This window comes from Mobula birostris, chromosome 1, assembly GCF_030028105.1.
Source record: "Mobula birostris isolate sMobBir1 chromosome 1, sMobBir1.hap1, whole genome shotgun sequence".
Classification (NCBI taxonomy): Eukaryota; Metazoa; Chordata; class Chondrichthyes; order Myliobatiformes; family Myliobatidae; genus Mobula; species Mobula birostris.
This window is the reverse complement of record NC_092370.1, coordinates 93,756,092-93,781,890: the sequence shown is the minus strand read 5'-3', so window position 1 is coordinate 93,781,890 and position 25,799 is coordinate 93,756,092. Positions and strand designations below refer to the sequence as shown.

Below are 25,799 nucleotides of genomic sequence, written 5' to 3'. Positions count from 1 at the left end.
CCTGACTTCTGTGTGCAACAGTAAATGTTCAAACAACAGAAAATCTGCAGATACTGGAAATCCAAGCAAAACAAATGCTGGAGGAACTCATGCAGCATCTATTGAAAAAAGTACAGTCAAACGTTTCAGGCAAAGATCCTTCAGCAGGAGAAAAGAAGATGAGCTTTAAAGGGTGGGGGTAGGGGAAGGAGAAACACAAGATGATAGGGAAACCAGAAGAGGGAGCGGTGAAGTAAAGAGCTGGGAAGTTGATTGGTGAAAGAGATACAGGGCTGGAGAAGGAGGAATCTAATAGAGGACAGAAGGCCATGGAAGAAAGAAAAGAGGGGAGGAGCACCAGAGGGAGGTGATGGGTAGGCAAGGAGATGAGACTGAGAGAAGGAAAAGGGGAGGGCAGGGGGAGGTATTACTGGAAGTTCGAGAAATCGATGTTCATGCCATCAGATTGGATGCTACCCAAATGGAATAAATAAGGTGTTGTTCTTGCAACCTAAGTGTGGCCTCATCGTGACAGTAGAGGAGGCCATGATAGACATATGGGAATGGGAAGTGGAATTAAAATGGGTGGCCACTGGGAGATCCCACTTTTTCTGGTAGTTGGACCATAGGTGCTCGGCAAAGTGGTCTTTCAATCTACATTGGATCTCACCAATAATGAGGAGGCCACACCGGACACATTACAGGACCTCAACATACTCACAGGTGAAGTGTCGCCTCAGCTGGAAGGACTGTTTTGGGCCCGGAATGGTAGTAAGGGAGGAGGTGTAAGAGCAGGTGTAGCACTTGTTCCGTTTGCAAGGATGTGCCAGGAGGGAGATTAATGGGGAGGGATGAATGGATAAGGGAGTCACACGTAGGGAACAATCCCTGTGGAAAGCAGAAAGTGGGGGGGGGGGCTGGAGGGAAAGATGTGCTTGGTAGTGGGATCCCATTGGAGATGACGGAAGTTGCAGAGAATTGTGCTAGACATGGAGGCTGGTGGGGTGGTAGGTGAGGAAAAGAGGAACCCTATCCCTGGTAGGGTGGCGGGATGATGGGGTGAGAGTAGACGTGTGTGAAATCAAAGAGATGCAGTTGAGGGCAGCATTGATGGTAGAGGAAAGGAAACCCCTTTCTTAGAAAAAGAAGGACATTTCCTTTGTTCTGGAATGCAAAGCCTCATCCTGAGAGCAGGTGCTGTGGAGACAGAGGAATTGAGAGAAGGAGATTGTGTTTTTACAAGTAACGGGATGGGAAGAGGTATAGTCCAGGTAGCTGTGAGAGTCTGTGGGTTTATAATAGATATCAGGTGGTGACGAGAGGGCATACAGTAGTGAGATATGCCAACTAGTGGAATGGTGCCACAGCAACAACCTGGCACTCAACGTCAGTAAGACGAAAGAGCTGATTGTGGACTTCAGGAAGAGTAAGACAAAGGAACACATAACAATTCTCATAGAGGGATCAAAAGTGGAGAGAGTGAGCAGCTTCAAGTCCCTGAGTGTCAAGATCTTTGAGGATCTAACCTGGTCCCAACATTTTGATGTAGTCATAAAGAAGGCAAGACAGCGGCCATACTTTATTAGGAGTTTGAAATGATGGCATGTCAACAAATACACTAAAAAACTTCTATAGTTGTACTGTGGAGAGCATTCTGACAGGCTGCATCACTGTCTGGTATGGAAGGGCTACTGCACAGGACCAAAAGAAGCTGCAGAAGGTTGTAAATGTAGTCAGCTCCATCTTGGGCACTAGCCTACAAAGTACCCAGGACATCTTTAGGGAGCGGTGTCTTAGAAAAGCAGCGTCCATTATTAAAGACCTCCAGCACCCAGGGCATGCCCTTTTCTCACTGTTACCATCAGGTAGGAGATACAGAAGCCTGAAGGCACACACTCAGCGATTCAGGAACAGCTTCTTCCCCTCTGCCATCGGATTCCTGAATGGACTTTGAAGCTTTGGACACTATCTCACTTTTTATTTGATATACAGTTTTTCTGTTTTTGCACATTTTTAATAATCTATTCAATATATGTAATTGATTTACTTGTTTATTTATTATTATAATGTTTTTATTTTTTTCTCTCTCTCTCTCTGCTAGATTATGTATTGCATTGAACTGCCGCTGCTAAGTTAACAAATTTCACATCACATGCCAGTGATAATAAACCTGATTCTGATTCAGAGTTGAGGTCTGCAGATGCGAGTTCAGTGAGGCAAGAACAAGCTGAAATAATGTGTCTACCTGGACAAGTGGGTTTGTGGATCTTGGACAGGAACTAGAAACTGGAGGTGCGGGATGCAGGGACTATGTAGTTGGTGGCAGTGGATGGGAGATCCCCAGAGGTTGATGATAGTGTAAGGTTGATGATAGTGTTCAAATTGTTCATCATTTTCAATATAAAGCTCTCAAACTAGTTGAGAATTGCGATTATGGGTCGTGATTTCATTTACCACTGCGATAACAGTATTTAATGATTTGTGCCGTCAACCACTTAGGTTTTTTTGTGACAAGGTGTCGTCTGTAAATTACACAGAGAATGGTAATTAGGTACAGCTTTTTTCAAGAAAGTAAACAACCCCATGGTGGCATCCTGCCATTGACATTGATGGTGTCTCTTCTGTTGCACAAGCAAGCATATCGATGAGCAAAATGCCCTTCTCTTTGAAAAATTGTTCAATAACCCAAAATATTGACTCTCTCTTCATATCTATTTCTAGTCTCCTTGCAAATAACAACTCTTGAACCATGTTTCATCTTTTATGAAGCAAACATAACTGAAAAGCAACAATTTGTTGCCTGGCAACATTGACTCAATAACTGTGCAGTAAATTCTGTTGTCCTAAGTATGTTGCATATTGTGTCATCCACATTCTCAGACATTTCATTTATTTGCCCTTGAACTGAGTTGTGCTGAATGGAATCGCTTTAATTATTTGGTCTGGTGAATTATGCACAACCTTACTCAGAAATTCCCTTACTGTTGGTTGAATCAATGGTATGAGACTTTCCTGATTTAGCAATAAGCTATGTAACGTTGTATGAAGCATACAAACCATCACTGTTTTGTTGTGAAGTGTTGGTAAACATGTTTTGAAGTGTTTTAGTTTAAGTTTCCATGAAGTGGGTGAAAATAAGCTAAGTTTTTGTTTTGTTTATCAGAGTGTTTGGCTTATCAAATGTTCAGGAGCCTGGATGGTTTCTTTGCCTCATTTGAAAAAAAAGTTCTTCACACAGACAGAGTGGCTGTTGTTGGTTGCTTGGTGCCAGTATAAATCCATATTTCAGATACTCCACACTATACTGCCTACTCTACATTTTTGTTTGGTCTGCCTCTGCCATTGCCATTATGGATTAACGACCACAGTCAATCACCTATTATTTAAGTCCATCCTCAAGGACTGCGTTCAATAAAAGGGAAAGTAAAGACATCATCATAGCTCAAGCAAAACCTGACACTGCTTGAAGGTGCATAAAGTGAGACAACAATATCTCGGTTGGGCCATGGGCAAGAGAAATGCGGTCAAGATCATTTGCAAGGGCAGATTCTGAACTTTGCCCCATTGAACACCATATCCTGACTCACAGGCATTGCATTACAGTGTGACTAGAGTTTGGTAATAATACTAGCTGACACTGTACAACAGTGATCGGCAATAATGTGTTGGCTGGACCTGGAAATAAATTAAATTCTTCAGTCCGGACCCTCCATGATATGCCAAATATAGAAGAGTCGCATTGCATTTCAATAACTATAATGTGCTTTGAGTAAAGTCTGAGAGAATGGTGGGTAAACAAGAGATGAGGTGATTACGTGATCATTATAATCCGTTATGAGGCACTGAGATTCAAATGCTTTTAATAAGTAATTTATTTTTTAAATTAAGCCTGTAATCCCTCAGCTGCCCCTTTTGCTACCAAGTGCCACCCAACACCCCCTTTATCCTTATGGCCCCCTTAGAAATTCCCACCAACCCCAGTGGGACAATATTGCCCATTTTGGGAACCCATGATAGAGGAATCACTTGTATTAGCAAACACAAGTGATCTACAGTGCCATTTAAGACTAAAATCTGTTATACCAGTTTGTATGTATAGAATATTTCAAGAAAAGTTTTCCTGCAGGTATAACTTGAGTGGTAGAAATATGACAGTTCATTATTACTGAGAAGATCTGAGATTCATGTAGGCAGGAATATTGATGTAGTGGAAAGATTTCAAGATGACAAGGAAGTGTAATGAAAAATTCCTGGCACTCAAAATCATAACACAGTTAGTTCTACACCTGATACCACAGTTAGTTCTACACCTGATACCACAGTTAGTTCTATACCTGATATCACAGTCAGTTCTATACCTGATACCACAGTTAGTTCTATACCTGATACCACAGTTAGTTCTATATCTGATACCACAGTTACTTCTATACCTGATACCACAGTTAGTTCTATACCTGATACCACAGTTAGTTCTATATCTGATACCACAGTTAGTTCTATACCCACCACTGCTCCTTGAGGTTACTTTCCTCTTCCAGGACATATCTCGTTGCAGTTCTTCCCAACAATCCTTGGAGAGTTGTAACACCATTTCATTGCAGAGTTATACAAACACCTATGATACTGCATCAACATTTCAATAATGTGTTTAATAATTAATCGTTCCAAGAGCAGTTCATTAAAACTTCCCTATGTCAGTACCCTGCAGCACCAACATACTATAAAATCAGTTTAAAGGCTGTTCTGGGGGCTATATGGTATGAGGCTAGCATTGCAACAGCTCCAAAAGGTTCTTAACTTTGCAGGAAAGTAGAAAAGAGACTTATATAATTTTAACAATAACCTTGACACTTACCTATTTTTATCAAAGCAACAAATAGAACTGACTTTTTGCACTCTATATTTAATCTGGAAATAGCCAAAATCTGTTAAATTATATAATGTAGTTTATATTAGGAAGCACTAAACTTCTTGGATCTGTAACAAAGTACTAAAGAGTTTTTTTTTAAATAGCTGAAAGAATTCCTTTAACTTGACAGAAAGCAATTTGAATCTTTTGAATGCTTTGGCTGTACCAGAAATTTTAGATTTTTTAAAATAGAATTATCAATTTAGTTCCAATTGAGCATTTATGAATATCCTATGTCCATATAAATTTAAATGAGTGTATGTTCATGGTCTTCTGCTACTGTAGTTCATTCACTTCAAGGTTCACCACATTGTGCATTCAAAGATGCTCTTTTGCACACCAATGTGATAACCTCTGTCTATTTGAGTTATTGCCGCCCTTCTGTCTGCATGAACCAGGCTGGCCATTCTCCTCTGACCTCTCTCATTAACGAGGCATTCATGCCCACATACTGATCACTCACTGAGTGTTCTTTATTTTTTAAAACCATACCCCAAACTCTAGAGAATGTTGTGTGTGAAAATCCCAGCAGATCAGCAGTTTCTGAGTCAATCAAACCACCCCATCTAGCACCAACAATCATTCCACAATCAAAGACACTTAAATCACATTTCTTCCCCATTGTTTGGTCTGAACAACTACCGAACCTCTGGATCATGTATGGATGCTTTTATGCATTGAGTTTCTGCAACATGATTGGCTGATTAGATACTTGCATTAATGGACAGGTGTAGAGGTGACCAGCTGACCACCGAGTGCAAATCCACCACTTCACCAGTACCATGAATAAGACCTCAGGTAATAATAGTTTATGTTTTGAAATTGTTTACCCCAATTAAAATTTTAAGGAAAGAGAAAAAAAAATCTAAAGATAAATTTATATTAGAGCAAGTATTGATAGGGACTGATTTTTTAATCTATCCACTAATACAGTATATCACAAGTTGTACTGCTTCACTCACCAGAGAGCAATTTCTTTGTTGGAAACATAATTGTATCTATAAGTAGCAAAAGGTCTTAGTTTGAACAAAAAAAACAGTACTTGCCACAGATTGAGTTTTAAAGTGCAATTAAGAATCTGGAGAACTCTAAGTACAACAATTTGTAACTTATCTTTTACACTTGAGAAATTTTGCATATTTAGCTGACTGTACGATCCTTGGTCTCCGGTCACAGGCACAAACATCAATTGCATATGTATGATTCTAAGAAGGGGAGCAGTTCATTCTGTCAGCTTTTCAAATCTAAGAATATATTTTTCAACACAATGTACATTTACTCCTCATCTACCCTGCTGGGCCCTTTTGGAGAGCCTGTGAGCTCAGATGATGTTCTTTCTGTTAAAAATAAAAGGCTGCTGGGTAAGAAAAAAAAAACTCCATCTCACATAGCAACTTGAATTATGCATCACAAATCTGAAACATATGTTCCCATAATGCTTCAGAACTCAATACATTTAACTTTCTGCTTGATGAAGAGACCATCTCCAAGTCATCAAGGTCTTAATGATGTTGTGGACCAGGTCAAGCAAAATCCCTGATATTTCCCCCACTATACATATGTAACCCTCTCTCACTGTAGGCTTGTAATGTTAGCTAGCACTGTGAATGCAAACTAACGGTAACATAACTACAATGCATGGTGAATGATGATGGCCATTTCCAATAAACAAACATGTCTAGGGTAAATATGATCTGGATAAACACAAAACATAAAAGATTGAATGTTCTTTTAAGGGAAATTAGGACTGTTACTTGTATGAATACTGACACATCCTGTAATTTAATACACACCAGTATAAGCTTAGATTAAAAGTTGTATTGACAAAATATTTTAAACTATAACAAACATAATAAAGAACAAAGCCCATTACACATATTAATTAGCCAATAATGAGCTCATTGTTGCATAATCAATCCAGTTTGCTTCACCTCATTTACTCACGGTACCGAACCATTCTGCCTGAAAACAAAGTCCAAGCGAAACAGAAATAAATATCTACGCAACATCCAAGGGCAAAGTATCAAACTTTCTCCGAAGTCATGTGATAACTAGCTAATTAAAAGTTATCTGTACATTCTCCGTGAGACCATTGTCTGCATGAGGATTTTCTGACAGCAGTATCTGTCCTTCCAAATGAGTTCAATGAGCATTCCACCATGTTCTTCACACATATTTGGCATCTATCTCCATTTTTATCATCTCTCTCTCCTTCCTCCAGCTCCTTCCAGAAAATAGCTATCCCACTCCCACTGGAATGTTCTGGGGCATCTTATTGAACAGAATGTTAACCAGACAAATCCTGTTGGCTATTACAACACACCTAATATAGTCAAGTGAATTATTATTTTAAACAGCAAAAAAATGAAATATTCAATTGTACAATGTAATTAAAGGAGCACATTGCATTTTGAGAAAGTCCAAAGAAAATAAAATACCCAACAACATAACTGTATTAATAAAATAAGGATGGTCTTAAACTAGGGGTACTACACAGATATTGACCATTGCCAGATAGTCATTGATCAAAATTGAGGAGTCAGAACAATAACTAAGTTCAAGTTCAAATATAAAGCAAAGTACAGTATTTTCAAAGAATAATATTATTTATTAATCACATTACATGCATTGAGATGTACACAGATGTGAACTCACTAACTAAAAACAGGAACTGGCTTTGATTAGTCTTTTGCCTACAACATACTGAAATATTTTTGGATAGACTTCTTAACAACAGATAATAGTGTTCAGCAGTATTTTTCTTGTAATTTTATTCTGAAATCATTTTAATTAGTATGGATAAAGAATATTGGAGCAAAGAAATTTTAGAACATTTGTCAGCCGAAGTGCTTAAGTACCTAAATAGAAGCCCACATACAGTTATATACATTTTACAAAACACTTCTATTGTAATAAAACTGAGCCATGTATAATAGAATATATGGAACTATTCAAAGCCAATGATTTATATTTTATATAGGAAGATGAAGAGGGTTCCAGAATCCAAAGATACTAATAAAAAAAACTGTCATAACAATGTAATGTAATGAACATATATCAATATCCTTCAAAATATATAGCGTATTAATAAATAGAAATCTCATCTTATTATAGATAAACAGACATGCTGCAGATAAATCTAATATTGACTGGATGGGTGTATATGATCTAAATAAATAATAAAGGGATGAAAAGGAAATACATTAAATGATATATCTTCCATGGATAAAGAAATGGAGATTAAATTTAAATTAGAATTAAAAAGGTAAATATAATCATGTAGCCCAAACTGGATAAATGAAAATGTGGTGCAAAGACACAAGCCCTCTACAGAAATGATTCAATCCAATCAATAATCAGGACTGCCTTGCTCTGGCCCACACCAGAAAGATAACTGAACCTATCTATCTCAACTGGTAACCCAGCAATTTGTCTCCCTCATAACCTGGAGAGATACTCATGCATGAACTTGCTCTGCTTAAACAGTAAGCATCTGAGATTTTTCCAATTTGCCTACCAGCCTAAAAACAAAATGCAAGTGTATTGATACACATACAGATCACATTGTTCTGAACTGGACCTAGAGATGGCGCCAGTGAACCACAGTGACATTTTGTTGGCTCAGTACAGTACAAAACTTCTAAATAAACCTCCTTTGAGTTACTCTCATGGCAATCTGTACCCTTTACAGTAATGTAGTTCACTTTTAAATTGACTTACTGAACTACAAAGTTCACGATCTCCTGAAGGTACATTTGTTGAAGGCACGGTTTCAACTGGGACTGCTGAGGGCGAGCGACAACTAGCAGTTAACAAAATATGAAGTGCAATTAGATACTTATTAATAACACTTTTTCTGTCAAAATGAAGTCACGGTAAACAATCACTGCAAACAATGACGAGGTGAATGAAGGCAAGGCTGAGTTGAGGGTCGAACTGCATGCGTGTGAAGCAAAGTCTGAGGTCAAGGCATGTTCAGGGTGGAGTCAGGGCAAGCGGAGTGGAGGAGAGGCAGATTCAGGGCCTGTCCACCTAAACTGGGAGCAAGGTTTGATTGATCTAAGCACCAGGCCAATTTGGAAAGATTGGGTATGGGCCGATCCACATGGTGGCAGGATCCATGCCCACAGCGCATCAGTGTGACAGGACCTAGATCTGAGAGTGAGGAATGACCCGATGTTTAGACAATTTAAACACCAGGCCAGAATCAGATGCAAGGGTTAAGCCAGTTCTGCTCGCTGCTCTGCAACGATTCACTACACTGAGGTTGTGGGCCTGCTCCAGGTGCTCTGGGCTTCATGTTTCTGGACTCTGTGACTTTTACCCCACATGTGCTGAACTGAGGCTAAGCCTGCGGGCCTGCTCCGGCTGCTCTGGGCTTCATATCTGTGGATTCATTTATGTGCTCAATGTTATTTGCTTACTTTTATTGCTTGCACGATTTTTGTTCTCTCCCTGCACATTGGGTGTTTGTCAGTCTCTTTTTTATGTGTTCTTCTGGGTTTCTTGGTCTGTGGCCACCTGTAAGGAAACAAATCTAAAGGTTGTATAATGTATTCGTACTTTGATAATAAATGTATTTTGAACTTTTGAACTTTCCTTTAGCATACTGGTTGAAAGCCCAAGTTGTTAGAGTTTTTCATTGATTTTAATTTTGGTTATTATTCTATTATGGATTTATTGAGCATGCCCGCAAGAAAATGAATCTCAGGGTTGTAAATGCTGTCATATATGTATTTTAATAATAAATTTACTTTGAACTTTGAATGACTGATACAGTCTTTTATCAAAATATTGCAGAAGTCTGGAGAAACTTTTTAATCCAGTGCTTTCAGAGATGTTTACAAATTTAGAGTGTTCAGCAGGGTCTTGGTCAGAAACATCAACTGTACTCTTTTTTTCCCTAGAAGTTGCCTGGCCTGCTGAATTCCTCCAGCATTTTGTGTGCATTCCCACCTTTTACATCTGGATGACTTGCAGTCTTCTTGACTTCCAATGTGACCTAGAGGTTCTCCCCCAAGCCATTTTTCCAATATCCACATGACTCAGCAGTGAAGAATAAAGGAATACACCCATTACAGTTTACTTTGGATGGTTTCCTGCCAGGATGACAGAATCACACCCTGAGAGAATCTGTTTTACATCACTGTACTTATGGATATTCTTAAAATAGCAAACAGTTTTGACGAAATCCCTGATTTGTTAGCTTTTGGATTGATCCTATAACATCCAAAACTTGTCCCTTTAGTCAGTATCTTTAATTTTAAGTGATTCAATAATGGACAACCGTTTTTTCACATCATTGAAAGAACATCCTAAATCTGTAATAATCTCTGAGAGCACTGAATTAAAAAGTTCCTCTAGACTTCTGCAATATTTTGGTAAAATACTATATCAATCATACATGGTTCATTTAAACTCAGCAACTTAGGCTTAGCCCTTTTGCCTGCAACAATATCATCTTTCACTTTTGTATATGGTTGTATTTCTCTGTTCTTTGCCCTCTCCCAGGAGCTCAATCATTTCCATCTGTTCAATGTTTAGATTAAGTGAATTAAATCACTAGTATTCCTCCAACTCACAACATCCCCTGGTTGATATCATTTCTCTTTTATCTTACTTAATTATGTGCCTTGTGATATCCTCAAACAGCAATATCCTATCCTGTTTGCCAAGGGAATGTCCTTATATTATTTTGTATTGATGTTTATAAACAAGGCAAGGAACTAGTCCTTCATTGAAGGCAAACAAAATTCAATTAAAAGTGATGAATTGTGCAATATCATATCAAACTACATTATAGATAAAGTTCTCAAAGCTTTATATACGATCAATATGTACTATAAATTCCAATCTAATACTCTTTGGAAATAAATTATTGAAACTACTTTCATCACTTAACAATGAATTTCAGATCATAGCTGCTCTCCACATGAAAAAAACAACTTTTTCTCCTGTTTTCCTTCATGCCAACAACTTTATATCTCTGTCCAAAAGTAGATTCTGAAAATCTGAAATAAAACATTGGAAATACTAGGCAGATCAAGCAGTATCTGTTGAAATATTAAGTGTTAATGTTTCAGGTCAGAAATGAAACAAGTATTGAGTTGCTGAGAAAGGAGAAGGGCCACAGAGTACAAAATAGGATAGAGACCAGGAGATATTGAAAGGCATAATTTATAGTGGTGTTGGTTGAACAGAGTGGTAAAGATATGTAGATTGTGTAATCAGGTGGAGACAAATGAAATCTGAATAACCAGAAAAGGAGGTAAAAAAACATCGGGTGCTGGGAATGCAACATAATAACTGAAATAACTGTCTGAAAATGTTAAATTCATTATTGAATCCTTGAGGCTGCAGTGAGTCATCAGACCCCAGAAAATTCAGAGTAGAAATGGCTGATGAATTAAAGAGATAGATAACTGGAAGCTTAGGGTCACCCCAGTGAACTTCCCAGAGTTGTAAACTTAGTGCAGAGGGCAGCATATCTTGAGCACCAAAAGCAGTAAACTGAATTGGAAGAAGTAGAAATGAATCATTGGGCCAGGCAGCATGTCTGGGGAAAGGTACAGTCGACGTTTCAGGCCGAGACCCTTCGTCAGGACTGACTGAAGGAAGAATTAGTAAGAGATTTGAAAGTGGGAGGCGGAGGGGAGATCCAAAATGATAGGAGAAGACAGGAGGGGGAGGGATGGAGCCAAGAGCTGGACAGGTGATTGGCAAAGGGGATATAAGAGGATCATGGGACAGGAGGTCCGGGGAGAAGGAAAAAGGGGGGGGGGAGCCCAGAGGATGGGCAAGGGGTGTAGTCAGAGGGACAGAGGGAGAAAAAGGAGAGAGTGAGAGAAAGAATGTGTGTATATAAATCAATAATGGATATGGTACGAGGGGGAGGTGGGGCATTAGCGGAAGTTAGAGAAGTCGATGTTCATGCCATCAGGTTGGAGGCTACCCAGATGGAATATAAGGTGTTGTTCCTCCAACCTGAGTGTGGCTTCATCTTTACAGTAGAGGAGGCCATGGATAGACATGTCAGAATGGGAATGGGATGTGGAATTAAAATGTGTGGCCACTGGGAGATCCTGCTTTCTCTGGCGGACAGAGCGTAGGTGTTCAGCAAAACGGTCTCCCAGTCTGGCATCGGGTCTCACCAATATATAGAAGGCCACATCGGGAGCACCGGACACAGTATATCACCCCAGCCGACTCACAAGTGAAGTGTTGCCTCACCTGGAAGGACTGTCTGGGGCCCTGAATGGTGGTAAGGGAGGAAGTGTAAGGGCATGTGTGGCACTGGGTCTCGGCCTGAAACGTTGACTGTACCTCTTCCTAGAGATGCTGCCTGGCCTGCTGTGTTCACCAGCAACTTTGATGTGTGTTGCTTGAATTTCCAGCATCTGCAGAATTCCTCGTTTGCGAAATGAATCATTGTTTCATTTCTGAAGAGTGTTTATATCCCTGGTCAATAGAATGGAAGGAGGTAAAAAGGCAGGTGGTTGTATGGAAAGGAGCCATGAGCAGTAGTATCCTAGAGGTGGAGAAGTGAACCAGAGCATCACAGAAGGAAAAGTCCTTTCAGAATGAGAAATGTAAAACCACCGTCTCCTTTCCCTCGCAAAGGCGCAATGTAGTTGGGTAAAATGAGGCTAAGAACAGCTTCTTCGCAGTCGAGAGAGGCAATAGTATGTGAGCTGGAAGAGAAGTCATTGCCAACAATTCTTTGGCTGTGACACCATACACGTGAAAGATTTAGTTACTAATTTTAATTTAATTCCTTTAAAAGGTAAATGGGTGAGCACAATGGGTAACAACCGTAAATGGATGTTGCTTGCATTTTTGTATATGTTCGAAATGTTGCCGAAACAAAAAGATGTAAATAATTTGGTCAGACAGCAACTGCAGGACACGCTAACTTGCTTTTCTTTCCACTGCCTGTCCTGCTGCGTATTTCCAATATTTTCTGATTTCCGGCATCTTTAAGTTTTTTTTGCGTTTCAGTTATCGCTCACCAGCATCCACTAGAGGGACAACGGGCGCAGTTTCAGGCAACACACACAAAAATTGCTGGTGAATACAGCAGACCAGGCAGCATCTATGGGAAGAAGTACAGTCAACGTTTCAGGCTGAGACCCTTCGTCAGGACTAACTGAAAGAAGAGATAGTAAGAGATTTGAAAGTGGGAGGAGGAGGGGGAGATCCAAAATGATAGGAGAAGACATGAGGGGGCGGGATGGAGCGAAGAGATGGAAAGTTGATTGGCAAAAGGGATACAAGGCTGAAGGGAGAGGATCATGGGATGGGAAGCCTTGGAGAAAGGGGGCAGGGAACCCAGAGGATGGAGTTATAGTGAGAGGGAGAGAGGGAGAAGAGAGAGAGAGAGAGAGAAGGGGGGGGATAATAAATAAATAAATAAGGGATGGGGTGGAGGGGCATTAAGGGAAGTTAGAGAAGTCAATGTTCATGCCATCAGGTTGGAGGCTACCCAGACGGAATATAAGGTGTTGTTCCTCCAACCTGAGTGTGGCTTCATCTCGACAGCAGAGGAGGCCATGGATAGACATATCAGAATGGGAATGGGACGTGGAATTAAAATGTATGGTCACTGGGCGATCCTGTTTTCTCTGGCGGACAGAGCGTACGTAGGTATTCACCGAAACGGTCGCACCGGAGTTTACAACTTCCGCTTGATGAGATTAAATGTAATCGGAGTGCTCCACCTTTCGGACAGGGCAAATTCCTGTCATCAGGAGACGCTCCAAGTGTTGGAGGATGGAGTACAAGGATCACGATGAAACTGCTATGTCCGATACAAGGCCGGAATGGCGCACACGCCAGGAGACACGAAAACTTCCGGAATTCAAGGCCCAGTTTAATGATCGAAGAGGTGGGATTCTGGGAATGAAGCGCATGGAAATGTCAACGCACGCGAAAAACGCGTCGCTCCGCCTGCATCTAAAATATATTTGTTTAATTTTCGTACGCTTTAATACTATATATTAGAACAGCAGGTTTTCGAGGATCTAGCATAGTGAATTCATACTGAGACCGGTGAAGCATTGTTTCCCTCTTTATATGGATATCTGGCATTAATGGTGGAGGAAGGGGAAGCGCCGGATATCCTGCTGCCTTGTTTTTCATGATCTAATCCTCTCGAGCGTTTACCGGAGGGTTCAGTACAATGCTACTCGAAAGTGTTCAAAGCTGGTTGGGGTGTTAATGGTCTGAGACATCTGGAATTCTAACACAAACAAAATTTCAGTCGGCACTCTTACGTAGGTGCGGATATCAATAATGCCAAAATATTAGAATTCACTTTGCAGTCTTATCACCCACAGGCAGCTTTCCAACACTGCATTTTGCTTCCTTTTTTTTACCGCAGCAGGCATCCGAGTTGAACCGACGTTTGTCCTCGGCATTTAAATGCCTTGACCCGGCAAACAGCCACAGTCAGTCAACGGATGTTTTTCGAACGATGAACTTCTTGCAATTAATAGGCAGAATCGGAGGGCAGTGAAACAAAAGGAACACGAGTGGTTCAATTTCATCATGTTCCCATCATCCCCCCCCCCAACGCAATAGTAAAATATGTATTGAAAACTAATTGACTGCAAGTGTAAAATTTAAGCTATCAGCAGCAGCTGAAAAAGTATACCAAAGTACATATGGATAAATTGACACACAGAATACATTAGATGGCTTTGATGTTCAATTTACACGACAAGAAAATACTAATTACTCTCAGTTGCCTGCTACTGGTATAATATCAAACTTCAAAGTAATTTTATACGTATGAGATTAAACTGAGTATTTAAATACCAATAATCAGTAGTTGAAACCATCCTTTGACTATCTCAATAAGGAGAAGTCAATCTAATAAAAGGGCTAAATCGATGCATTTTTATTGCCTTGATGAAATTTCATCTTTTAAAAAGATATATTTGTGTAAAATGGTAGATTTTAGTCATTTTGTAATTTTAAAATGAGCATAAAATGCTTTGTAGTTGCATTATATCTGGCAGGAAAAGACCAGCAAAGATAGGTTTCCTTTCATAGCTCTACAACGGAAGTTTGTGGTAGCAGTCTTCAACAGAGGAAACTGAGATTAGCCACAGATAATGGTTACAGTGGTAACTCAAGTGGGAAAATATGAACCACAGAGAAATTAGTGAAAGAAGCTAACATGAATAATATATTAATTCAGGAACTGGGCACACCTGTCGAGATATTTATATTTTTATTCGCGTATATTGATCTGTAAATTAAAATTGGCTTTAATTCATAAGACATAAATAACTTGGCATTCTCAGAGGTTAATTCCCTTTGATTTACAAAAATATTTATATTTTTGAACGCTTCAGTTCCATTGGTATTTAATTTATTCTGTTGATAGTGTATTCCAAAACAACTCTGGTTTGCTTCCTTTCTACCAGGATAATTATGTGAAGAAAACTGCCTGGTGATTTGTCCCAAGACTGCCACACTCATTATTTCTGTGTTGGATGACACTGGATCTAAATTAGGCTACAACTTGATTTTAAAATGTTCATACTTAAAACTCTCCCCTTCCTACTACTTTAAATATCTCCAACCAGTCACTGAAATGTTTAAACTTGTTTAATTCCAGAAATTGATGAATTGGCTTACTGTAGTGATGTACAGTGGAAAAACTTATCAGGCTTATCAGTCATAGAAATCTTTTTATTACAGCATTGAGGTAGTAATAGCTAAAACAATAGCAAAATACAGAATAAAGTGTTACACTTACAGAGAAAATTTAGCCAAAATAAGGTGCAGAAACGTGTGCATCTATAATTTATTTACACCACATTCAACTGTTGAAAGCTGAAATCAAAGGTCTGATATTTCCTCTCTAAACCAAAATTTGTAAACTTACTTTCCTGTAAAATGCTCCTTAAAACTTCTTCCCTGTTATCCCTTTTATGGTTTAATGTCAAATTTGGTGTGATAACACTGCTGTGAAGCAGCTTGGTATTTCTTCAGCATTAAAAAAGCTATGTAAATGCAAGTTGCTTTTATTGCGAAAAAAAACTTGAATAATGAATCCAAATGTAAGTAAATGTGATAATGATGTAATCTATCGAAGTTTTTTATTGAGGGATTCACTCAGAATGTGTATATTATATTTATTTATTCTTCCAGATGTCATGAGTTACATTTTCAATTTGTAAAACTAAACTGAACAATTGTCAACATTTTTGGGTGTGTATTTGAAAACAATAATTATTCACTTGGCATATACTTTAACCAGTCCAAATATCTCTTGGTGAATGGTTTGATGAAAATGCTTTCTTACTGCTGTGCCTGATTTACATCCATGATTAAAAAAGATGGTGAATGTTTCATTTTATAACAACATACTTGTGAAATTTATTCACCTGACACACAGATACCATGGATATTTTGAGGAATTATTCCAAAAAGCACAGTTAATTTGTTAGGTTGTAAATTAATTTTAAGTGCTTTAGTCATTGTCATTGTCATAGTCATAGTCATACTTTATTGATCCCGGGGGAAATTGGTTTTCGTTGCAGTTGCACCATAAATAGTTAAATAGTAATAAAACCATAAATAATTCAATAGTAATATGTAAATTACACCAGGAAAGTCCAGGACCAGCCTATTGGCTCAGGGTGTCTGACCCTCCAAGGGAGGAGTTGTAAAGTTTGATGGCCACAGGCAGGAATGACTTCCTATGATGCTCTGTGATGCATCTTGGTGGAATGAGTCTCTGGCTGAATGTACTCCTGTGCCCACCCAGTACATTATGTAGTGGATGGGAGACATTGTCCAAGATGGCATGCAACTTGGACAGCATCCTCTTTTCAGACACCACCATGAGAGAGTCCAGTTCCATCCCCACAACATCACTGGCCTTACGAATGAGTTTGTTGATTCTGTTGGTGTCTGCCACCCTCAGCCTGCTGCCCCAGCACACAGCAGCAAACATGATTGCACTGGCCACCACAGACTCGTAGAACATCCTCAGCATCGTCCGGCAGATGTTAAAGGACCTCAGTCTCCTCAGGAAATAGAGATGGCTCTGACCTTTCTTGTAGACAGCCTCAGTGCTCTTTGACCAGTCCAGTTTATTGTCAATTTGTATCCCCAGGTATTTGTAATCCTCCACCATGTCCACACTGACCCCCTGGATGGAAACAGGGGTCACCGGTACCTTAGCTCTCCTCAGGTCTACCACCAGCTCCTTAGTCTTTTTCACATTAAGCTGCAGATAATTCTGCTCACTCCATCTGACAAAGTTTCCTACCATAGCCCTGTACTCAGCCTCATCTCCCCTGCTGATGCATCCAACTATGGCAGAGTCATCAGAAAACTTCTGAAGATGACAAGACTCTGTGCAGTAGTTGAAGTCCGAGGTGTAAATGGAGAAGAGAAAGGGAGACAAGACAGTCCCCTGTGGAGCCCCAGTGCTGCTGATCACTCTGTCGGACACACAGTGTTGCAGAAATTAGAAATTGTTGAAAAAACTGACTTACAGAACTGTTCCAGTGTAGAACAAGAACAAAATGTGTCAGTGTAGCTGTCTCAGTTTTACACCTATCACAATAACTATCAATTCCTCAAACTATCCGTGGTATCTCTGTGTCTGACCAACATGTTATTGCATTTGTTACATTGATAGCTAGGAGGGCCGTTTTGTTGAAGTGGAAGGATACATCAGCTCCCACTTTGTCACAATGGTTCTCTCAAGTGATCCATGTCCTAGTTTGGAGAAAATTAGAAGTTGAACCTTTGAACCTTAATTTGATTTTGAGAAAAGATGGGGTTCATTTGCTCGTTATTATCATTTGAGTTAATTGATAGATTTCCTCCATGATCTAATTGTAAATTTTTGGTACATTTTTTTTCTTGCTGGTGGTTTGATGTTTATCTTTAGAAGCTTTTTGTATGACGCATGGCTCTGGGGTTGAACACCTAATGGGGGTCCCCCCCCCTTTTTTTGCTTAGTAGGGTTTTTTTATCACCAAAATTTTTTCAATCTTTAAGATAATGTTTTTTTCTTGAGCCATTGTAAGTGTTACTTACTTCGATGTACTCGTGTTAATTTGGATAATAATAATAAAATAGATTTGAAAAGAAAGAAATTCATTCACCTGTTAATGCAAGTGTATATAGGGTATTTCCTTTAAATTTGTACAAAACAACATTGTTGTACACATATCTGTTGTTGATACGCAATTTCTGTTCAACAATATTAGTATATTTATTTATGCTCATTGGTTGAGAACATAAAAAAAAGACCGTGTCGTCAATTACCAGCCCTGCATGTCCTGTATCTGATCACAAACAAGAGAAAATCTGCAGATGCTGGAAATCCAAGCAACACACACAAAATGCTGGAGGAACTCAGCAGGCCAGACAATATCTATGGAAAAGAATACAGTCAATGTTTCAGGCCAAGACCCCTCGGCAGGACTGGAGAAAAAAAGATGAGGTGTACATTTAAAAGGGGAGGGGAGGGGAGGGAGAAACACATGGTGATAGGTGAAACCAGGAAGGGGAGGGGTGAAGTAAAGAGCTGGGAAGTTGGTTGGAGAAAGCGATACACGGCTGGAGAAGGGGGAAATCTAATAGGAGAGGAAGAACAGTAGAGGAGGCCATGGTTTGACATATCAGAATGGGAATGGGAAGTAGAATAAAAATAAGTGGCCACTGGAAGATCCCGCTTCTTCTGGCAGATGGAGCATAGGTGCTCGGAAAGCTGTCTCTCAATCTGCATTGGGTCTCACCAACAAACAAGAGGCCACATTGGGAGCACCAAACACAGTACATGACCCCAAAAGACTCCCAGGTGTCGCCTCACGTAGAAGGACTATTTGGGCCCCTGAATGGTGGTGAAGGAAGAGGTGTAGGGACGGATAACAACACCTTATATTCCTTCTGGGCAGCCTCCAACCTGACGCCATGAACATCAATTTCTCTAAACCTCCTGTAATGCTCCCCCATACCATTCCCCATCCCCTTTTCCCCTTCTCATCTTATCTCCTTGCCTGCCCATCACCTCCCTCTGGTGTTCCTACCCCTTATTCTTTCTTCCATGTCTTTCTGTCCTCTCCTATTAGAATCCCCCTTCTCTAGCCATGTATCTCTTTCACCAATCAACTTCCTAGCTCTTTACTTCACCCCTCCCCTTCCCTGTTTCACCTATCATCTGGTGTTTCTCTCTTCTCCCTCCCCCTTCACATTTTAAATCTACTACTCATCTTTTTTTCTCGAATCCTGCTGAAGGGTCTCAGCCCAAAACGTTGACCATACTCTTTTTCCAGAGATGCTGCCTGGCCTGTTGAGTTCCTCCAGCATTTTGTGTTTGCTGCTTGGTTGTCCTGTATCTGTGTGGCTTGTAAAAAGTAGTTAAGAGTCAGATAACTTATTCTGGGTCTGAAATCACATGTAGGCCAGACCAGGTATGAACAGGCATGAAACAGATGGTCTGTAATGATAATCGGATCGTTCAATATAAACCATGATGGACACAAACCTTTTATTCCAGATTAATTATCCATTACAAACCCTATTTATTTTATGTAATTGTTTAATCTACAGGAACAGATTGTAACTATGAAGTCAGAAATTCAATCTCCAATCTTGATCGGGTTTCATCTGAGCTCTCTCAGCAGTTAACTTGAATATGCAACATGTTCTGGCTTTCACATAAGACCAAATTGTTTCTTTTCTTTGGATATAGTCCAGTATCAAATATCCAGTTAATATACAGTACTAGACTAAATACAAAAAGACAGATTCTATTAAACTCACTAAATATTTTTGTGTATCACTTGGGATCACTTTTAGACTAATATATTTCAGTATGACACTGGGACAAAATTTAGTTTAAATTTATTAATAGCTGGGATTCTGAATAAGGCCATTTATTAACCTGCAATAGATGAAACTGGTTCTTCATTGTTGTTCTCTATCCTATTAAATTTACACTCACTGACCACTGTATTTGGTACACCTGCTCTTTAATGCAAATATCTAAGCCAATCATGCAACAGAAACCCCATGCATAAAAGCATGCAGAGGTGGCCAAGAGGTTCAGTTGTTGTTCAGACAAACATCAAAATGGGGAAGAAATATGTCTAAATGATCATGACATTGGAACAATTGTTGGTGCCAGATGGGGCGGTTTTAATATCTTAAAAACTGCTGATCTGCTGGGGTTTTCTCAGACAATAGTCTCTAGAGTTTACAGAGAATGGTATAAAAAACAAAGAAGCACCCAGTCAGCAGCAGTTCTGTGCTTGGAAGCACCTTACTAATGAGAGAGGTCAGAGAAGAATTGCCAGATTGGTTCTAGCTGACAAGAAGGCAACACTAACTCAAATAACTACATGTTACAACAGTGCCGTTCAGAGGAGCATCTCTGAATGCACAACAAGTCAAACCTTGAAATGAATGGGCTACAGCAGCAGAAGATCACAAACATACGTTCAGTGGCCAATTTATTAGGTACAGGAGGTGACTAATAAAATGGCCACTGAATGTATTTATTGTCAGGGCCCATGAGAAAGTAAGGGGGATTTTATAACATAAAATTGTATGCAGAACTGGCTTTTTTGGCCCACAATGTCTGTGCTGACCATGATGCCAAAGGAAACTAATCCGATCTGACTGCACATGATCCATATTCTTCCATCCCCTTCATGGTCATGTGTCTGTTGGAATGCCTCTTAAATGTTCCTATCATGCATTCATTCACTACAACTGGCAGTGCAAACCAGTGAACGACCACTTTCTGTGTTTAAAAAAAACTGTCCTGCACTTCATCCTTAAACTTTCCCCTTCTCACCTTAAAGGCATGCCTCCTAATTTTTGACATTTCTACCATGAGAAAAGGATTCTGTCTATCCTACCTTTGCCTCTTGTAATTCTATGAACTTCTAACACGCTTCCCCTCAGCCTCTGCCATTCCAGTGAAAACGATCTATCCAACCTCTCCATATTGCTGATACTCTCTAATCAAGGTTACAACCTGAGGAACCTCTTCTGCACCTTCTTCAAAACCTCCATATATGACTAGAAGTGTAAACAGTATTTAAATGTCACCTAACCAAAGTTATATGCAATTGTAACATAACTTCTCTTGTACTCAACACCCTGACCAATAAAGGCAAGCATGTTATATGCCTTCTTTACAACCCTATCTTCTTATGTTAACATTTTCAGGGACCTATGGGCTTGGACCCCAAGATCACTTGGCATCAATATTTTTAGAGGATCAGTCATTTACAGTGTGTATTCCTCTTACATTATACCTCCCAAAGTGACACACCTGGCACTTCTCCAGATCAAACTCTGTCACTTCTCCTTCCTTATCTCAAATTGATCTGCAGTATATCCTGCTACGTCTTTTGACAACCTTCTTCAATATCCATAACTTAGTAACATATGAATCATACCTTCAGATATCAGAAAAGAAAATCAAGATATTATTTATAAGCTCCTTGAGTCAGAAGATACTACTTTTAAGAACTTTTAAATGTTGAATTAACTCACCAAGGCTGTTTAAACTCACTGGAGCCACAATCCATTTAACTTCATGGGGTCCTGGTTCCCATGCCTCTTTGAAGCTCACCTAGTTCTGTTTCCCAAACTCCCTTAATTCTCATTGGTCCCATTTCTTAGCACTCACTTCAACATATTGGGTTCACTGGAAAATTATCATCTAGAAAAAATAAATTAAAAGTGTGGAGGATTAATTGATTAATTAGAATAACATTATATCATCCAGAAAGTGTACTTGTCTGACAGGTAAAATTCTGTACGTATAGGTCTGATGGACTTTCACTATACTTTTAAATTTTGATTTTCCTGAATTTGTTATATTTTGCTTTTTGATATTTCTCCCCTTCTGCTGGAGTATGATAGCATATGTTGTTAGTATTTTACTAATTTGAAATATTCTAAGGCGGAAAAGGAATCAGATCCACGCAGAATCAAACTGACAAATTTACCATTTTTATGGCCTTCATAAATCAATGTATTGAGTACAGAAGGTGAGATGTTATATTTGAAAGAGAACAGAGAAAATATACAAAGATGTTGCTGGGTCTGGAGGGCTTGAGTTATAAGGGAAGATTAAATAGGTTAGAATTGTATTCTTTAGAACTTAGAAGATCGAGAGGAGATTTGATAAGGTATATAAAATTATAAGGGGTTTAGATAGGATAAACGCAAGCGGGCTTTTTCCACTGAATTTGAGTGGGCCAACAACCAGAAACCATGAGTTAAGAGTGAAAGGTGAGTACTTTAAGGGAAACATGAAGGGAAACTTCTTCACTGAGAGGGTCATGTGGAATACGCTGCCAGCACAAGTGGTGCATGTGAGCTTGATTTCAACATTTAAGGGAAGTTTGGACAGCTACATTGATAGCAGGGATATGAAGGATTATAGTCCCAGTGCTATTCAATGTGAGTAGGTAGTTTAAATGATTTTGGCATGGACTAGATGGGCTGAAGGGCCTGTATCTAAGCTGTACTTCTCTATGACGCTATATGAAACGCCCTATATCATTGATTAAATACTTAAGAATTCTTAAACATAACTTTTTAAAAACATTCGCGTCAGAGAGTAGTGAATTTTTGGAATTCATGACCCAAGAGGTCAAGGAAATTGAGTTGCTGAACATATTCAATTGAGAAATCAATAGATTTTTAGACAGTAACCACATTAATTGATATGTGATTGGTACAGTAAAAGGACTCCAAGGTAAAAGATCAGCTATAATCTTATTGAATTGTGGAGCAGACTCAAGGAGTTGAATAGCCTACTCCCAGTTCTATTTTTTAATCTGTATTGAAATGATCTAAGAAGATGTAATTTTCTACCCGATCACTGAATCCCAATTCTAGCAGATCCACTTTAAACTTCTATTGTCCTTACCGAACACTTACTTTCTTCCCACCAGTGCAATATTTCAAATGGAACTTGATTATAAATTTCTGGCGCTGTTAACCTGTAGAGTTACCTGGGCCACTCTTCTGTGTCCTTTGATCCTGAACTTTACCAAACACCACAAAAAATGTATTTTTTTCAAGTAACATAACTTATCAAAGGATATGGAAAACAATCAACTTCATTGCTGGAATGTCAGGAAGAAAGAAAGAAAATGTGATCGCTCCAGTTGAATTAGTGAAGTAACTTGATCGAAGATTACTGTACCGTAACAAAGAAACAAACTCTTTTTCACATTACTTCATACTTTAACAACATCTCAAACCTCCCTTGCCCATGTACAACTAACCTTCAACCTCACATTGGGTTCGTACGTAAACTGTATTCTGATGTTGCAATGGGTTCAATGCTAAATTTCGGAAACTTAGGAAATGCATTCATACACTACCAATTTAATTGCTGTTTAAAATGCTACTGTAAATTATTTATTTGAATATTCAGATTGGTTACAAACCTATGTATATATGCATGTACTAATTTAATCTAATTTCTCTTGACACTCAATATGTGTACTGTACTTCAGAATCAGGTTTATTAACGTTGTCTTATATGCTCTGAAATTTGTTTTGTGGCAGCAGTACAGTCCGAAGATATAAAATTACTACAAATTATAAAATAAATATTAGGTGGAAAAAAGGGATAATGAAGTAATGTTCATACAGAGTTCAAAAATTTGATGTTGGAGGGGAAGAAGCTGTTTCTGGAACATTGAGTGTGGTTTTCAAGCTCCTGGACCTCCTCCCTGATGGTAAAAATGAGAAGAGGGCATGTCCTGGATGGTGAGAGTCTTCAATGATCAGTGCTGCCTTCTTGAAGCACTGTCTCTTGAGATTGCCCTTGATGGTGGGAGAGTTGTGCCCATGATGGAACTGGCTGAATCTACAATCCTCTGCAGCTTCGTGCAATCCAGTGCATGGAGCCTCCATACCAGGCAGTGATGCTGTCCACCGAATATCTATTAGATATTTAGAAGAGTCTTTGGTGACAAACTAAATCTCCTCAAACTCCTAACAAAGTAGAACTGCTGGTGTGCCTTATACATGATTGTATTAATGTATTAGGCCCAGGATAGATCCTCCAAAATGTTAATACCCGGGAACTTAAAGCTGCTCACCCTTTCCACTACTGATCTCCAAATGACGACTGGTACCTGTTCTCCAGAGATCCCCTTCTGAAAGTTCACAATCAATTTATTGTTCTTGCTAATGTTGAGTGTGAGTTTGTCGTTGCAACTCCTGTTTGCCTTGTCACCAGGTAAGATTTTACCAACAACATGGTGTCATCTGCGAATTTATAGCAGGTACTCAAACAGTACTTTTCCACACGGCTGTGAGTGTACAGAGAGTAGAGCACAGGGCTAAGCATGCATCTTTAAGATGCACCTGTGTTGATTGTCAGTGAGGAGGAGATGTTATTACCAATTCATACTGACTGAGGTCTCCCATTGAGGAAGTTCATGGATTAAAGTCCATTAATTGTCTTGTGTTTCTGTGATATCATTCTGGAGGAACATTGTATCATTTCTTAATGCATGCATTACTAAATGACAATAAAAGAGGACTGTGTGTCCTCATAATCTAATCTAATCTAAATGTGATTGAAGTCAAAGCCTATAGAAACTAGAGATGTAATAAAGTATTTATTAACAAAGTACATATATGCCACCATATACAACCCCGAGATTCATTTTGTTGCAGGCATACTTAATAAATCTATAATAGAATAATAACTAGAATAGAATCAATAAAGGACTGCTCCAATTTGGGCATTCAGCCAGTGTGCAAAAGACAACAAACTGTATAAATACAAAAAGAAATAAATAATAATAATAATTAAGCAATAAATATCAAGAACATGAGATGAAGAGTCCCTGAAAGTGAGATCAAATGTTGTGGGAACATCTCAGTGATGGGGCAAGTGAAGTTCAGGGAAGTTATCCCCTTTGGTTCAAGAACCTGGTAGTTGAGAGGTAATAACTGTTCCTGAACCTGGTGGTGTGAGTCCTGAGGCTCCTGTACTTTCTTCCTGATTGCAACAGCAAAAAGAGAGCATGATCTTGGTGGTGGGGCTCCCTGATAATGGATGCTGCTTTCCTGCGACAATGTTCCGTGTAGATGCTCTCAATGGTGGGGAAGGCTTTACCTGTGATGGAGAGGGCCATAGCCACTACGTTTTGTTGGATTTCCCATTCAAGGGCGTTGGTGTTTCCATACCAGGCTGTGATGCAGCAAGTCAATATACTGTCCAAGTTTGTCATAGTTTTAGATGTCATGCCGAATCTTCACAAACTCCTCAGAAAGCAGAGGTGTTACAATAGTGAGTTCATCACAGATTGGATAATGGAAATTAAGAAAATTTTGTCTCTTTATAAATGCTATTCATACTAAAAATATATGAGTAATTGTAACATTACTACAAATTTACATTTTTTTACAGTAGAACAGTGAAAAGGTATTGTTATTTTGTGATGTTAAGATATTTTTTCTTGGTTTATTTTGAATGCTTCTCATGTTAAAGTAATGTAAGATAAATCTCAATCTGTTGCAATTTGTAAATTATTATATGTATTCTGTTTTATATAAAAAAATCAAAAGCACTGATATCAGCAAAACCAATTATTTTGAACATATCTATATTTGCCTTTCCTTAAATCAGGCATAGGGTCAGCCCATTTGGTAAAAAAGAAACCCCAATAATTATTAATTATTAAAGTTTGATGTCTTTTGCAAATTGGTTGTTTCTCCATCCTACTGGATGTGATCTTTCATTGTACTTCTTGTATTTACTGTAAATATCTGCAAGAAAATGAATCTCAGGGATGTATATGGTGACTTATATGTACTTTGAATATAAGTTTATATTGAACTTTGAACTGATGCTGGCTTGCAGTCTTGGAACTGTGAGGTTTCTTTA

General features: G+C 39.0%; 1 protein-coding gene and 1 long non-coding RNA gene across 3 annotated transcripts in view; one reads left to right on the top strand and one right to left on the bottom strand.

Annotated features, from left to right (window-relative positions):
• LOC140198338 (focal adhesion kinase 1) overlaps positions 1 to 25,799 on the top strand; it is a 569,537-nt gene that overhangs the window by 17,235 nt on the left and 526,503 nt on the right. The gene's annotated exons all lie outside the window — the stretch shown is intronic.
• The window catches only part of LOC140198368 (uncharacterized), a 46,687-nt gene continuing 29,431 nt past the window's right edge, over positions 8,544 to 25,799 (bottom strand). Inside the window, exons 2-4 of the long non-coding RNA XR_011886164.1 lie at positions 21,428 to 21,596; positions 9,313 to 9,409; positions 8,544 to 8,690 (exon numbers count right to left, since the gene is read on the bottom strand). This is a non-coding gene — a long non-coding RNA (uncharacterized lncRNA). The remainder of the gene's footprint in view (positions 8,691 to 9,312; positions 9,410 to 21,427; positions 21,597 to 25,799) is intronic.